Genomic DNA, 15803 nt, shown 5'->3' on the forward strand with positions numbered 1-15803 from the left:
TAAAATTAAATGATCAAAATATATAAAGAAACACATAAATCTTATAAATATTAGAATATGGAATTTTAATTTTTGATGATAAAAAAAAAATTATTATCTAGCATTTAAAAAAAAAATACATTGAATATAGTAAGTTTTGTCTTTAAAAAAAAAATATTAGATTTGGCTTTTAGCAAATGCAATTAGTTTTTATTGATAATTTTTCTATTATAAAACTAGATGTTAACATCAATATCATAATAAATTAAATGGAAATACTTTGTGAACAATAAGCCAATGATGCATATATTCCATATATCAAATAAGATGCATGCAAATAAAAAAAAAAGTGTATTTTACTTTTTTATTAAAAAAAAAAGTTAAAATAATAAATAAAAGAATCATGAATATTTCAAAAAAAAAATTTAAATAAGAAAATCATATCAAAATATATACACATTATTAATTTATTATTAGTAAAAATTTGTTATTAAATTAAATTATACATATACAAACTACATATACACATGTATCTATGTGTTTGTATTTTAAATAGTGAAGGGTAGAGGTGACAAAAAAATTATATTAAAGGTACATTTGGTAAAAAAAATAGAAAAGTATAAATGTGCAACACAAAGATCACCAAATAAAAAACATTTAGTGTCACTTATATCACTAATAAATTTTTAATTACGGTTAAGAACTAATGTTAAAATAAATGTTAAAAGAAAACATGTGAAGAGTAACATTGGAAAGAAAGTGTGAAGGAATGACACAAATAACACAAAGAATAAGCACATGATACAACTTATACTACCAACACAATTTTTATTCCAATTAAAGACGAACATTATTGATTTTTATTAAATTTTATATTTGGCACAAGTGTCAAATAGACCCATCTACTACTGCGAAGTGCTCAATTCCCACCACGAACTAAATTAAGTGTCAAATCGACCCATCTACCAACTAAATTTGTTCGATTGACATTTTTTACATGTTGCCTATTTAATTATTAAAAATAATAAATAAATAAAATTTAAAAAAATAAAAATAAAAAAGAATGTCAGCCGTGGCTGTCCGGCGAAGACAGCCGGACAGCCACGACTGTCTACGAAAGGGCCACCGGCTGTCCTCGCCGGATAGCCGGTGGATGACATTCTTTTTTATTTATTTATTTATTTTTAATAATTAAATAGGCAGCTTGTAAAAAATGTCAATCGAACAAATTTAGCTGGTAGATGGGCCTATTTGTTACTTAATTTAGTTCGTGGTAAAAATTGAGCACTTTGCAATAGTAGATGTGTCTATTTGACACTTGTGCCTTTATATTTATATTAGATTGGATATAAATTGTGTGAAAGATGCAAAGACCCGCATGAAAATAGCCTATGAGATGTTTCAGATCATGTTCACGTTAGTGTTCAAGATCATAGCATTAAAAAAAAAAAATGGCACCACTAGGAACAATGATTCTAACTAACATGCGTAACTACTTTAATTTGGCCACTACTTACTCATCTATCACAACAACAACAACAACAACAACAACAACAACAACAACAACAACAACAACAACAACAATAATAACAATAATAACAATAATAATAATAATAATAATAATAATAATAATAATATAATAATAATAATAATAATAATAATAATAATAATAATAATAATAATAATAATCTTACATATAATAAAGCTATATGGTTGGGAGGTAATTAATATTACAATTAATTACCAACATTATTATTATTACTAGCTATAAATATAAAATAGCCACAACATTTTTTACTATAAAAAAAAAAAAAGCACAACATTTGAAAAATAAAATCATTTAAGCCATAAATAAAAATTTAAATATATATAAATGTATATATCGTATGTGTCTTTAATGTTTTTCTGGATGTCTAAACTTAGAACTTTTAAAAGAAAAAAATACATTTGAATTATCTCCACAAAAAGTGGTCTTGGACTTATAAAATGACATTTGAGTTTATGAAATGCCATGTGCATAAAGAATATATTATATAATCATATAAAAAAATGTGTTCAATTAGAGTTTAAATTTACTCATACAAAATTTGAAATTTGTTTTCTAAATGTAATTATCTTAGTTATTATTCGTATTTTGAAAATTATAATATAGATGAAATACAATTAAGAATAAATCAATGTAATTATGTAAATTCTCTCTATAAGTTTATTTGAATATATACATAATTAGAGATTATATTAACCATACAAAATTTTAATTATAATTTTGTATTCTATAAAAATAATAAATACTTAACCAATGGAAGCTCAAAAATATTATTATATTAAATAATTTAAAATATTTTTATTTTTTATTTTTTATTTATATTTATAATAACATGATTTTTTCCCCGTGCATCGCGCGGGTGAATAATAATAATAATAACAATAACAATAACAATAACAATAACAATAACAATAACAATAACAATAACAATAACAATAATAATAATAATAATAATAATAATAATAATAATAATAATAATAATAATAATAATAATAATAATAATAATAATAATAAATCTTCCTGCTGGGTGGTGGAGATACTGAATCTTCCTGCTGGGTGGTGGAGAATGTGGAAGGCATGCATTGAATTAAACAAAATAAAACTATATGATGATCCTAAATGAAAGATTCGGATTTAAATCTTGAGAGTAAAATAATGAATTTGAAACATAAGGAGCATTTGTTTTATGAGTTTTCAACCCTACTATCGAATTAAAATTCAATTACTTTTTTTTTTTCACAACATTATGACCATGTTTGGTAAATGGTTGTTAGCTGATAACTGTTAGTTGTTAGCTGATTAGGTTAATTAGAGGATATAACTAGTTAATAACATTAGCTGATTGTAGAAATGTACTTGGTAAATTAGCTGTTACCTGATAGCTATTTGGTATAATTTCTTTTCTCAAAGTTAAAAGCTAATTGAAAAAGTTGTTTTGAGTAGTTTTTGAATTTTAGCATTTTGGAGTTAAAAAAAAAAAAAAACTAATTAACAAAATACTTCTATTGATTTTTTAACCAAGTGAAACAATTAATAATGAACAGATAAACCAAAATTGATTGATAGACTAACTATTTTACGAAACAGGACCTTTATGTTTTGAAATGGGAAAAAAAAAAATTATTCTTTTATGAAACTTCACTTTTTTTTTTTCGTGGAACGGAAAAATAAAGAAAACAAATTTTATAAAATTTTACTCACATTTTTCAAGTTGCGCTTTTTATTTTAATTTCAATTATGATTCTGATACTCCAACCAAACGCCAACATAGTATCCTTTATTGTATATGATTTAATTAACAGACTTAAATCATTTACCACTTAATTTTCTGTAACTTTTAGTTTGATATTAAGGTAACAAAAAATTTATTTATTTGAAAACTACATTAGAAGTACTATTAAATCAAAAAAAAAAAAATGCTGAATTTAGAAATTACAAGAAAACATTCAAAAACTTAACATCATGCTTGGTTCACATATGAATTTGTTAGAATAAAAAAAATATTTCATAAGAAATGAAAAAGGCAATAATCAGAACTAATAGGAGTAATAGTTCATTCTTGATGTCAAGCACCTTGTGTTCAAATGACATGTAGTGACCTCTCCTATGTAGGAGGTCAACCGATCGAGTCTCTTCCTTGTGCTTCATTAGGCTGAGAAAGTATATTTGAACAAATACTACAATATAATAGAGTCAGTAGCATCTTACAAAATAAAGTAATAGGCTTATTCTCAATGTTATTTCATATCAAGGCATCAAGTATATTCTGTGAATCAAATAAAGCAAATATGTTATAAATAAAGGAAGAATAAATAATTTAATCAATAAATAATGAACATAATAAATAAATTAAAGAATAACATGTGGAGTATATGACTAGGGAATAAAATAGAAATCTTGTTGTACGTACAAGAAAAAACAATTATATATACAACTAAAATAAAATGTTTGTGACAAGTTGCAATATAATATTGCCATGTCAAATATATATTATGATAATGACTAGGCTACTACTATATTGTCATCAGTATTATTATTATTATAATACCGGCACGTTTTAGGAATTCTTGCCACTTGCAGAGTTTCAGAAGCCAAGACTAGTAGTGGCTAATATTATTACCAGTATATTATATATTTATATTATTATAATTCCATCACATTGTGCCATTTTATTATCTACTATCTACTATACTAATAAGAGCCCAAAAGAGTTAGGCCTATAATGGGTAGAAAAAATGGCGGTCAAATTTTTTAATCAAATGAATGACTCAGATTGATCAGATTTTAATTTTTTCTTAGAATTTTCTAATTTATCCTTAATAAATATGATTATCCGTTAACTTTTCCGTTAAATATTATCTTTTCCATTAATTTCTGTTAGTTCACCGTTAACTTACTCATTGATTTTAATAAGAAATGTCTTAAGTTCGAACCTCATCCCAATCAAAGATGGTATAATTAGTACTCTATTTTACTCTTATTAAATTAAATAATAATTTAGTTGCTACAACAAAAAATAATGCATATGCATTTATTTAATTTAGAGTTATGTGACAATGTCTTTATTCAAAAAATTTATTCATTATCAATAAATTAAATAAGAGAAATAATTTCATTAGTTATATTGTCTTTATTTTTCTCCAATATAAAAATTCTTTACATTCAAATTCATCAATTGATTATATTCGCTAAATTATCCCTACAATGTTTTTATTCAAAAAAAATTTATTCATTATCAATAAACTAATTAAGAGAAATAATTTTATTAGTTATATTGTCTTTATTTTTCTCCAATGTAAATATTTTTTACATTCAAATTCATCAATTGATTATATTCACTACACTGTATATTATTTTTTTTGTGCACTATTTTTTTTAATTAAATATCAAAGTTATAATACAAAATAATGCTATATATTCATTTACCAAATATTTTATTAATACCATAAAAAATTAAAAAAAAAACATATAATTAATAAAGTCAATCATATTAACTACTTGAGAGATTTGTTGACAAAGATAGTATTCAAATCACACAACAAATTGAAGTAAGAACTATCTCGCAATGTCCTTATTTGACAATCAACAGTTAGCCGTTAGCGTTAGAAGTTAGCGTTAGCAGATTATATTAGCGGATTTGACCAACGAATTATATCAACGTTTAGTAAAAAGATATTTGAAAAAAATTAGCTGTTTAGATTAACATGTAAAATGACATAAGGGTATACATAATAATAATAATAATAATAATAATAATAATAATAATAATAATAATAATAATAATAATAATAATAATAATAATTGTTTTAAACAAATAAAAAAATAAAATTAAGACAATCATATTAATTACTTGGGAGATTTATTGACAAAAAAAAGTATTCAAATTACACAACAAATTGAAGTAGGAAATTACCTCGCAATGTCCTTGTTTGACAATCAGCAGTTAGTTATGTTCTTCAATATTAGTATATATTTAATATTTTATGCCCTAATTTTTATTTGTTCTCCCTTATGTCCCGTATTTTGTTTCAACCATACCTATACAATTATTTTATTGACAATTATAATCAATCTTGATTATATTATCTTGCATTTGTAAGTTTAGAATTGCCTATTTAAATACGCAAATTCAACATTCAATTATCTATGCATGAACAATTTCAATATAATCTTGCCTTGATATACTTTAAAGTACTTATTAAAAAAAACATTGGGCATTATCTCAATCGCGCAATGCGCGTAAAAAACTAGTACACATATACGTATTGGTTACTGTACAATTAAAATAACTGAAAGTTGTGCGTCCCTCAAAAAACTGAAAGTTGTGCTCATGATGACATCAGATTTATGTTTTGTAACAATACATCAAGTTGCCAATTGCCCAATGAGGCACTTTTATTTGTTTATGCAGTTGGGTTATTGTACTTGGAAAATACGTAATTAAATCATTTAATTAAACAAATAGAATATGTGCAATTAAAATATTTTTAATTCTTTTTAAAATTTAATCATATAACGTGACTCATTGTATGTACAAAAAATCACTCTTTCCTCTATCATACTAGTTGGGATGAAAGATTGAAATGTTTTCAACTTAAATTGTATTAAAAGAAATCATAAAAATGTTCTAATTGCACATATTTCGTTTGTTTAATGGTTTGATTGCACATTTTTAAAAAATTCAATAATCCAAGTACACAAAAGTGATAAGTACAATAACATATTTGACACTTGTCTATGTAATACTTTTGAACAAGGTTGAAAAAATTGCTAGGGGGCTGGGGGGGCGCCTAGGCCACCTAGGCGGCCGACCACCTAGAATGGCAATTTCGCCGAATTTTTAAGCGGACGGCCGCCGGCCGCCGCCTAACGCATAAGCCCTGATTAATCGGCTCCTAGTAGTAATTTTTGCAACCCTGCTTTTTGAATGGCAGTCAACTAAAAAAAAAAAAGTTATTCCTACCTTAGACAGGGAATTATAGATTATGACAAATATTATTGGACTAAATGTTTTTACTTAATATTTTAATCCAATAATATATATAAAAGCTGCATTTGATTGAAGACTTTTGTATCGTATTATCAATTTTGAAATTTATTACTATATATGTTTATTTGTCTATTTTTATTAGAGTTAATACCATCTGAGGTCCTCCGAGTATAGTGGTTTTGCCATGTTTAGTCCTAAATTTTCAAATTGACCATATTTGGTCCTTCGACTTTCAAACTTAACCATTCGTGGTCCAAGTTAACCACACATGGTCCTTCAACTATTAAATTTTAACCATCTATGGTCCCTTTCATGAGGACCACTACTGGTTAAATTTTGAAACTGAAGGACCATGGGTGGTTAACTTGGACCATGAATGGTTAAATTTGAAAGTTGAAGGACCACAAATGGTCAATTTGAAAGTTTAGGACTAAACGTGGCAAAACCACTATACTCGGAGGACCTCAAATGATATTAACTCATTTTTATTATCCTACATAGAATTTGAACCATTTAACAATTATAAAATACACTATTCCCTTCATCCCATACTTTTGAACAATGAAATAAAAATAAGGAAGAAAAATAAATAAAGAAAATATAAAGTTTATTTTCGATGCATTAAATATAAAACTTTAATTCTTTCAAAAAAAATACAAAAAAAAAATATAAAACTTTAATATATATATATATATATATATATATATATATATATATATATATATATATATATATATATATATAAATTAGTAGGGGTGTTATCGAACCAAGTTTTTGTTAAACTACTCATGTTCGTGTTCAGTAAACATTCGTTTATTAAGGTAAACGAACATAAATGAACAAATTTTAGAGCTTAGTTCATAAACGAACAGAGTTTGAACAGTTGTAGGCTCGTTTGATAAGAGTTCGTGAACAAGCTCGTTTAGTGTTTCATTTAATAATGTTCACGAACAAGCTCGTTTAGTATTTAATTTAATAATGTTCACGAACAAGCTCGTTTAGTGTTCGTTTAATAATGTTTACAAACAAGCTAGCAGTTAAGCATATATAATGGTTTTACGGCTTATGGACAGCTAGTCGGTGGGTCAACACTACCATAAAATACTAAGTGAAATTTAAGAGAGATAATGGACAGAATAGTGGGGCTTGTATTGAATTCGGAACCACTTACAATGTGACCCAGGAGGGTATTTATACAAGGGATATGGCCTTTAAGAAGGCAGGAAAAGAAAAATTAACTAAAGTAAACTTAGGAAAGCTTCTAAAACGCTAGAGTATCTTCCTAATGTGAGAAAAAGAAGTTACTTGGCGTACAAGGTAAGAATCTACGCCAAATCTGTCTTTAACGCCTCTGAAGCGCGCTTGGTCGGGGACACGTTGACTGCCTAGTTTGGTCGCCCAACCGAGCCCCCTGGTGAATCGCCTGAGTGCCATGCGATCGTCAAATGGAAGACCATGCTGCGACCCCATCTACCCCAGCTTCACAAGGAGACAGCCAACAACGCTGCGACCCCAACTTCACAAGGATGCTGAGTACTTAGGCTTGGCCGCCAACTACGATGCTCTGGCTTGAGCAAACGAACCTGCTCTTCTTGATCTGGACGGGGAGGATGAAGGTGAGTTGGCCACTCAACTGCTAAGGAGCCGCTCAACCCCGACTGGTGCTGCTCCAAGTGACGTCTCCCCTGGACCAACGGGGGAGGCCACAGGCCCATTAGGCAGTTAGGGTAGTCGCATAGGAATCCCTCCCCCTTTTTGGATGTATCTGACTGCCCGCAATGGGCCTTTTTGAATGAACTCCTCTTTTGGTTTTTCCTGTATACTTGTCTTTACTCGCTTTAAATTTCACTAAGTTCTTTCGATGGGCTAGGCTGACTGCATGCAAGCCCCCGAGAACTAAAACGAACTCGAAAAACAGCTAAGTCCCTCAATGGGCGATGCTGACTGCCTGCGAGCCCCCAAGAGACGAAATAAACTCGAAAAACAGCCAAGTCCCTCAATGGGCGAGGTTGACTACCTGCGAGCCCCCGAGAGACAAAACAAACTCCGAAAACAGCTAAGTCCCTCAATGGGCGAGGCTGACTTCCTATGAGCCCCCGAGAGACGAAACAAACTCGGAAAACAGCAAGTCCCTCAGTGGGCGAGGCTGACTGTCTGCGAGCCCCAGAGAGAGGAAACAAATTCGGAAAATAGCCAAGTCCCTCAGTGGGCGAGGCTGACTGCCTGTGAGCCCCCGAGAGATGAAACAAACTCGGAAAAAAGCCAAGTCCCTCAGTGGGCGAGGCTAACTTCCTGTGAGCCTCCGAGGGACGAAAAAACTCCGAAAACAGCCAAGTTCCTCAGTGGGCAAGGCTGACTGCCTGCGAGCCCCCGAGAGACGAAACAAACTCTGAGATCTTGCATGCAGCGTGGCTGCGTACGCCTGAAAAAAACGTATTCAGCCATCCTCGCGGGGAGGGGTGACATTCTCCTAACTTGTTCGCGGCATGGCCACATACCCAAACTCCATGCTTGAAAAGGCGCAATCAACCGTCTTCGCGGGGAGGGGTGACATTCTCATAACTTGTTCGTAGCGTGGCCGCATACCAAAACTCCATGCCTGAAAATTCGCAGTCAGCCGTGTTCGCGGGGAGGGGTGACATTCTCCTAACTTGTTCACGGCCTGGCCGCATACCCAAACTCCATGCTTGAAAAGGCGTAGTCAGCCGTCCTCGCGTGGAGGGCTTCATTCTCCTAACTTGTTCACGGCATGGCCGCATACCCAAACTATGAGCAGAGTTTAGGTGCGGCTGCGCCTTAACGTGCAGTCAGTGGGCCGCCCCAATAGTTATGCAAATATGCACAAACAATGTTAGGAAATGCACAATACAAATATGCACCATTAGGTATGCATAAAAGCATCACACAGTGTTTGGAAATGCACAATTAGGTGTGGGAGTGCATTATTTTGGGTGTGTTGTGCGTTTTTTGGTGTATTTGTGCATTTTCCTAACACTATTGGTGCATTTTTAGCGGCCACACACACACACACACACACACACACTATATATATATATATATATATATATATATATATATATATATATATATATATATATATATATATATATATATATAGTGTGTGTGTGTGTGTGTGTGTGTGCATAATCAGGTGAGAAATATGCCCTAGTGAGAACCTGTGGACAAATCCAAACCATTCTAACAGTTGAAAATAAACAAAAGTTTATAATATTTATAAGAATAAAACCAGCTTAAAAAATTTGTATTCTTTTTTAAAAGGACCTCGCTCATTTTTTACTTGATTTCTCATCCATCAGATCTTGCAGATCAATAGTTTGGATTTGGTGCGGAAACTTGCTCAGATGCGAACATGCAGTTTAATTTGAGTCGTTGATCAAATCTAGATCAACGACTCAAATTAATGAATTTAAAAAAAAAAACGCACGTTTGAAAGGAAACCATGCACCTTAACCATAACCATTAAAATGGCGCACCTTAAGTACACAAATAACGCACCTTAAGCACACAAACCACGCACCTAAAGTTTTAAAATGACGCACCTTAAATATTATAATTGGGCACCTTATGTACAGAAACAAAGCACCTTAAAAAGGAAAGCACACACCTTAAGAAGGAAAACACGCACCTTAAAAAGGAAAACCTCGCACCTAAAGCTTTATACCGATGCACCTTAAGTTTCAACAGCGGATGCACCTTAAGAACACAAATCACGCACCTTAAGAACACAAACCACGCACCTTAAGAAGTAAAACCACGCACCTAAAGCTTTAGACCAACGCACCTTAAGTTTCACGGAATGTTAGATTATCTTAGGGAATGTTAGATTGTTGGAAATGTTAGATTACTGTGAATGTTAGATAACTGTGTTTGGTTTAAAACTAAGATATGTAAATAAGACAACGGTAATAAGATAAATTGATTAAAAAATACAAAGCCCAACATTAGTAATAAGACAAGGGAATGTGAGATTACCTAAGAAATTGGAGGGTATCTCACATTCCCTTCCAATAGCTAAAAACTTAATGCGGAGGTTATCTGACATTCCCTGAGAAATTTACATAACCTGAACCAAACATGGAAATCTTATATTACCAAGCAAATATAACCTTGGTTATCTTATATAACTTGAACCAAACGCCCCCTAAGTTCTCGACTAAATAACCAATGCACCTTAAGCACAGAAACCATGCACCTTAAGAAGGAAAACCACGCGCCTTAAGTTTGACCTAAACGCAAAAAGACCAAATTGCCACTCTTTTTTTTAATCTGTGTTCAATCTGGATGGTACTTTTTAGCGAGATCAATGACTATCATTCAACCGCATCTTTCACCTGGGCACAATATCCGCATCTGATCATATATATATATATATATATATATATATATATATATATATATATATATATATATATATATATATAAGCTATTCCCGAGAGAATGGGAATAGCTAATACCAAGGTCCCCTAGGAATGACTATTTCTCCTACAAAGGAAATAGCTCATTCTAAGGAATGCTATTCCAAAAAATGGTCAAAACAAACAATGAAATAAGTGTATTCCCATAAATTTTATTCCATTCTTAGCCTATTCTATGAACCAAACAAGCGGTTAAAAAAATAAAAAAATAAAAAAAATAAAAAAAAAAAACTCCTTAAAAAGTTGTACCTCTTAACAAAACTAGAACAAAAACCTTTACCATCAACTTGAGACTTGACTCCTCAACCACCTTGTTCAACACCACCAAATACCAGGAACGCACACAATACATAGAAGGAAAAACAAAATAGTCCAAACCCGCCCCCACAAAATATCTTATTGAATCTAAAATATGTGATGAACCGTCACACATTTTAAATTAGTTAAAATTATCTAGACAAAAAAAAATAACTGAAGCAGTGGAGTCCAACGTCACCAAAATACTAAGAAACCACAAAATACCCAAAAAGATTAACAAAATGGGTCTAAGCGCCCCAACAAAAAACAAAAGGCCAAATCTAAGAGATGATATAGTTTTTTTAAAAGACAAAAAAAAAAAAAAAAAAAAAACACACACACACACACTTTTTTCTTACGTAAGTTTCAAACTAGTGCCCAGCATGTGATTATTGAAACACATGCCCAAGTTGTTACTCGTATTGTCCAGTCGGGGTACAATATCACACCTTTTGGTTCCATTGTTGAAGAGATCCGTCATCCGCTAAGTCTTATGCGGTTATGCCTATGATTTCTTTTCGTTTTGTGCATCGCAGTAGTAATATGTTAGCTCATACTTTAGCTAAATATGCTTTGAGCTGAGTGATGTAGAGGAAGGCAAGATTAAGTACTTTGATTATATTTCTCTTTTTTCTTTCTGCTTTCTTTTGTAGCAACTTTGTTTTGGCTTATTGAAATTTTGAGTTTGTTGGTTTTCAAAAAAAAAAAAAAAAAAAAAAAAAAAAAAGGTTTCAAACTAGTGGAAGTTAAGCTGCCTTTATCCTTGTAATATTCTTTCACTTAAAAAAAATTGATCTACTTTCACATAATTATATTTATAATTTCTTTACTATTTTCTATAAACCTGTGCAATACTTTCTTACATTTAAAAGTGATCTCACTTCAATATTATATTATAAATATAATAACAAACAAATAATAAAATACCAAATAATTTTTTTTTTTTAAACAATAGTACACTAAAGGCTGCCGTATGGCAACAGGCTTGCAAGCTAGCTTTCTAATTCGAAAGCTCACCAACCACATGGCTTATAAAAAATTTTTAAAAAAAATCTTGCAAATGTCAAATTTCCACATGACTTTGTTTTCATTTGATCATATCTATGTGTGAGAGAGAGGACTTGTGAACTACTACGTAAGCGTAGTTAATCTACTTCATGAATGCACACAATCTACTCTTAAACAAACTTTGGAGTAGTTACATGTGCATTCGTGTAGTAGAATGTGTGTCCTCATGTAGTTCTCACGTTCTTACTTAAGGCACGATTTTCGTATGTGATAAATTAGAATAAATATAAATTGTCCATCTCAAAACAGTAGACAAATAAGATTGATATTTAAATTCAAAACGTAATAGCATTTTTGTAAGTATGTAAAACTTTTATTATGATATTTAGGAGGAAAATATCATTATTTTGGAAAAAATATAAAATCATTTTATAGGGAGTTACTTTTATTTTTTGTAGATTTATAGGTGACAGTCTATTTTTATTTCTTTTCTTTTCAAACATCGGCCCTGTTTGGTAAAAATTGGCCTATAGGCCAATTTTGGCTTATTTGACCACTATTAATTGTTTGATTTAGTTAAAATATCAATATAAATGTTTGGTTAGTTAGCTTTTTGCAACTCCAAAAGGTTAAAATTTAAAAAGCTACTCCTAGCAACTTTTTCAATTAGCTTTTTGAGAAAAGAAATTATACTAAACAGCTATCACTAACAGCTAATTTACCAAACACTTTTCTACATTCAGCTAATGTTATCAACTATTTATACCCTCTAATTAACACAATCAACTAACAGCAAACAGCTATCAGCTAACGGCCATTTTACCAAACAGGGCCATCAACTTTTGGTCCTAGTATTATTGTAGCATTGTCATTTTTGGTCCTCTATCCAAGGTAATCTTAGATAACTTAAGAAAAGTAAGGGAATCACATTCCTTTCAAAATTCTATGTGGAGGCTTGGAGGGTATGTTTCATTCCTTGAGAATGTTATATTCCGTAAGATAACATGAACTAAACATAGGAATGTAAGTTTTGAAATGTCACATTCTGTTGGTTATGTTGTATAATTTAACCAAAGAGCTCCTTAGATAAAAGATGCAGTTATATGTTTGTAAAGCGTAATGATAGATACACTTCTTATATAAAAAGCAGCCAGGCAGGGTAGTTTTAAAAAAAAAATATTAAATAATATTTATAAGTTGCACGCCAATTGTAATCAATTGTGTCATAATCAATAATTGTCTAAATAATCAACCTTTGACAATAATGCGACACAGAAAAGTATATATTTGTACGTGAACAACGAAATTGACTTTTAGCCAAAGGTTGCTTAGTTGCTAAAAAAGAAGCCTTCGAGGTTAGCGGGAATAAATGGCAAATTATGGGTCTAAACAGCTGCGTAGACCACAATTCAAAACGACATTGTTGAATTTTATGAGTTAAAATAATGTAAATTATGAATTAGAATAATATATTTTATGTGTTATAATAATATGCATTATGTGTTAGAATAATGTATTTTATGTGTTAGATTAATGAAATTTTTGGGGATAAGATAATGTACTTTATAAGTTAAAATAATGTACATTATAAGTTATAAAAATATATGTTGTAATGGATCACGTGAATAAAAAATTATGCGAAACGGCGTCATTTTTGGACCGTGGTCCATAAAGCCACGCAATAACTATTGGGAATAAATGCCTTTCGTGTGCTCTGTGTGCTCCTAGAAGGTTTATAACTTTATATACGATTACGAAAATGTTTTTTTTTTCCACCAGAATTTTCACTCTAATTTTTTCCTTGACTTTAAGTCATTGGATGTTCATGAATTAGTTGATCCACAAATAATTTAAAAATGAATTTAGTTAATAATAAAATACTTAAAAGTCTAATAAGATGATGTCACATCATGAGAGGGGTACGAAGCATTTCCGTTTAAAAAGAAAAAAAAAAGTGAGTTTGCATTTTAAGTGGGGTAATTGAAAATGTTTTTATTTATTTTTCAAATTAAAAAAAAAAACAAATTTTAAAAATTGATAAAGGAAAGTATAACATTTTTAGTATTCCAATCATGATATAATAATTATTGTTTCGCAAATACTCCGTACTTGTTTAATATGTGCACATTTAGGGGTGTTTGCTTCAAATAAGAATCAGAATTGGAATTAAAATTAAATGCTGAGTAATTCTAATAGGTTTAAGCACAAAAAAGTTACCTAGACCTAGGGGTGTGCAAATTTTGGAGAAATTTCGGTTAACCGACCGAACCGACGAAATTCGGTTAACCGTTTTCGAACCGAAATATTTCGGTTCGGTTAATGGTTAAAGGTTTTCCCAAAATTCGGTTAACGGTTAATTCGGTTCGAAAGTGTCGGTTAACCGAACGGTTAACCGAATTTTAGAATATATATATAATATATAATATATTAAATATTAAATATATAATTACTAAAATCATAAATAGTCAAAATGTCAAATAGAATAAATAATAATATGAATTTATTATGATATGTATTTTATTTTAATTGGAATTATTATTTTAGGAATTATTTTATGGATTTTAAATTTTAGGGTTAAAAATTTCGGTTAATCGGTTAACCGACCGATTAACCGAAAAAAAGTTCGGTTCGGTCAATTCGGTAGAGTAAATTTCGGTTCGGTTAACGGTTAAAGCAAAAAAAAAATTCGGTTAATTCGGTTCGGTTAAAACGGTTCGGTTAACCGAACGGTTAACCGAATGAACACCCCTACCTAGACCTTGTGGTCAGTGGCACCAAGTTTCACTTTCATATGAAAGATTGTGGGTTCGAGTCTTAATATGATATATACCTCGGCACGTTCATGCTCTCGTTTATAGTCGGGTCCCGGTCTACGGGTCAAACCCGCAAGGGCGTTTAGCCCTTCAAGTTAAGGGACTTTTTCCCTTTTCCACTCTCTCTCTCTCTAGAAGGCATAACACCTCTCCCTCTCTCTAGAAACACAAGAACGATTATAAATAATAGGGCCTTTGAGCTATGATTCTACCATACTCTGTTGTTCATATACACTCTCGATACACATATACAGTATACACTCTACATATGCGGAAATTAACGGTATCAATTTCAAAGGGATAAAAAGAATTTTTTTCGCTACGCATATTGTATGAAAATTTAATTGTGAATAAGTAACCCTTTAGATTAGTTAACCGAATAGTTAAAATTTTCAAAACTTATATAAGTCTATTCACCCCCTTCTAGACTTATAACCCCTCATAATGAGACTAACTCATCCAATTTTTGAGAATGTTTGGTCCTTAGTATCTCCTCCTCATTAATTTTTTTTTACCCCTCCAGTCCAACCTTTCAGTCCGTCTGACCAATCCACCTGACCAGTTTGTCCGACCAATCTCCCTGACCAGTCGGTCTAACTAGTCCACCTGACCATCCACGAGTACTCCATTAGCCATCCGGTACTCCGTTAACCATTTGGTACTCCATTAACTATCCAATACTCCTCTCCGCCAAAATTTTCGAAAACGTTTGAGTTCTAAAATTATCCATCCAG

Source organism: Ipomoea nil, unplaced genomic scaffold, assembly GCF_001879475.1.
Source record: "Ipomoea nil cultivar Tokyo-kokei standard unplaced genomic scaffold, Asagao_1.1 scaffold1334, whole genome shotgun sequence".
NCBI lineage: Eukaryota > Viridiplantae > Streptophyta > Magnoliopsida > Solanales > Convolvulaceae > Ipomoea > Ipomoea nil.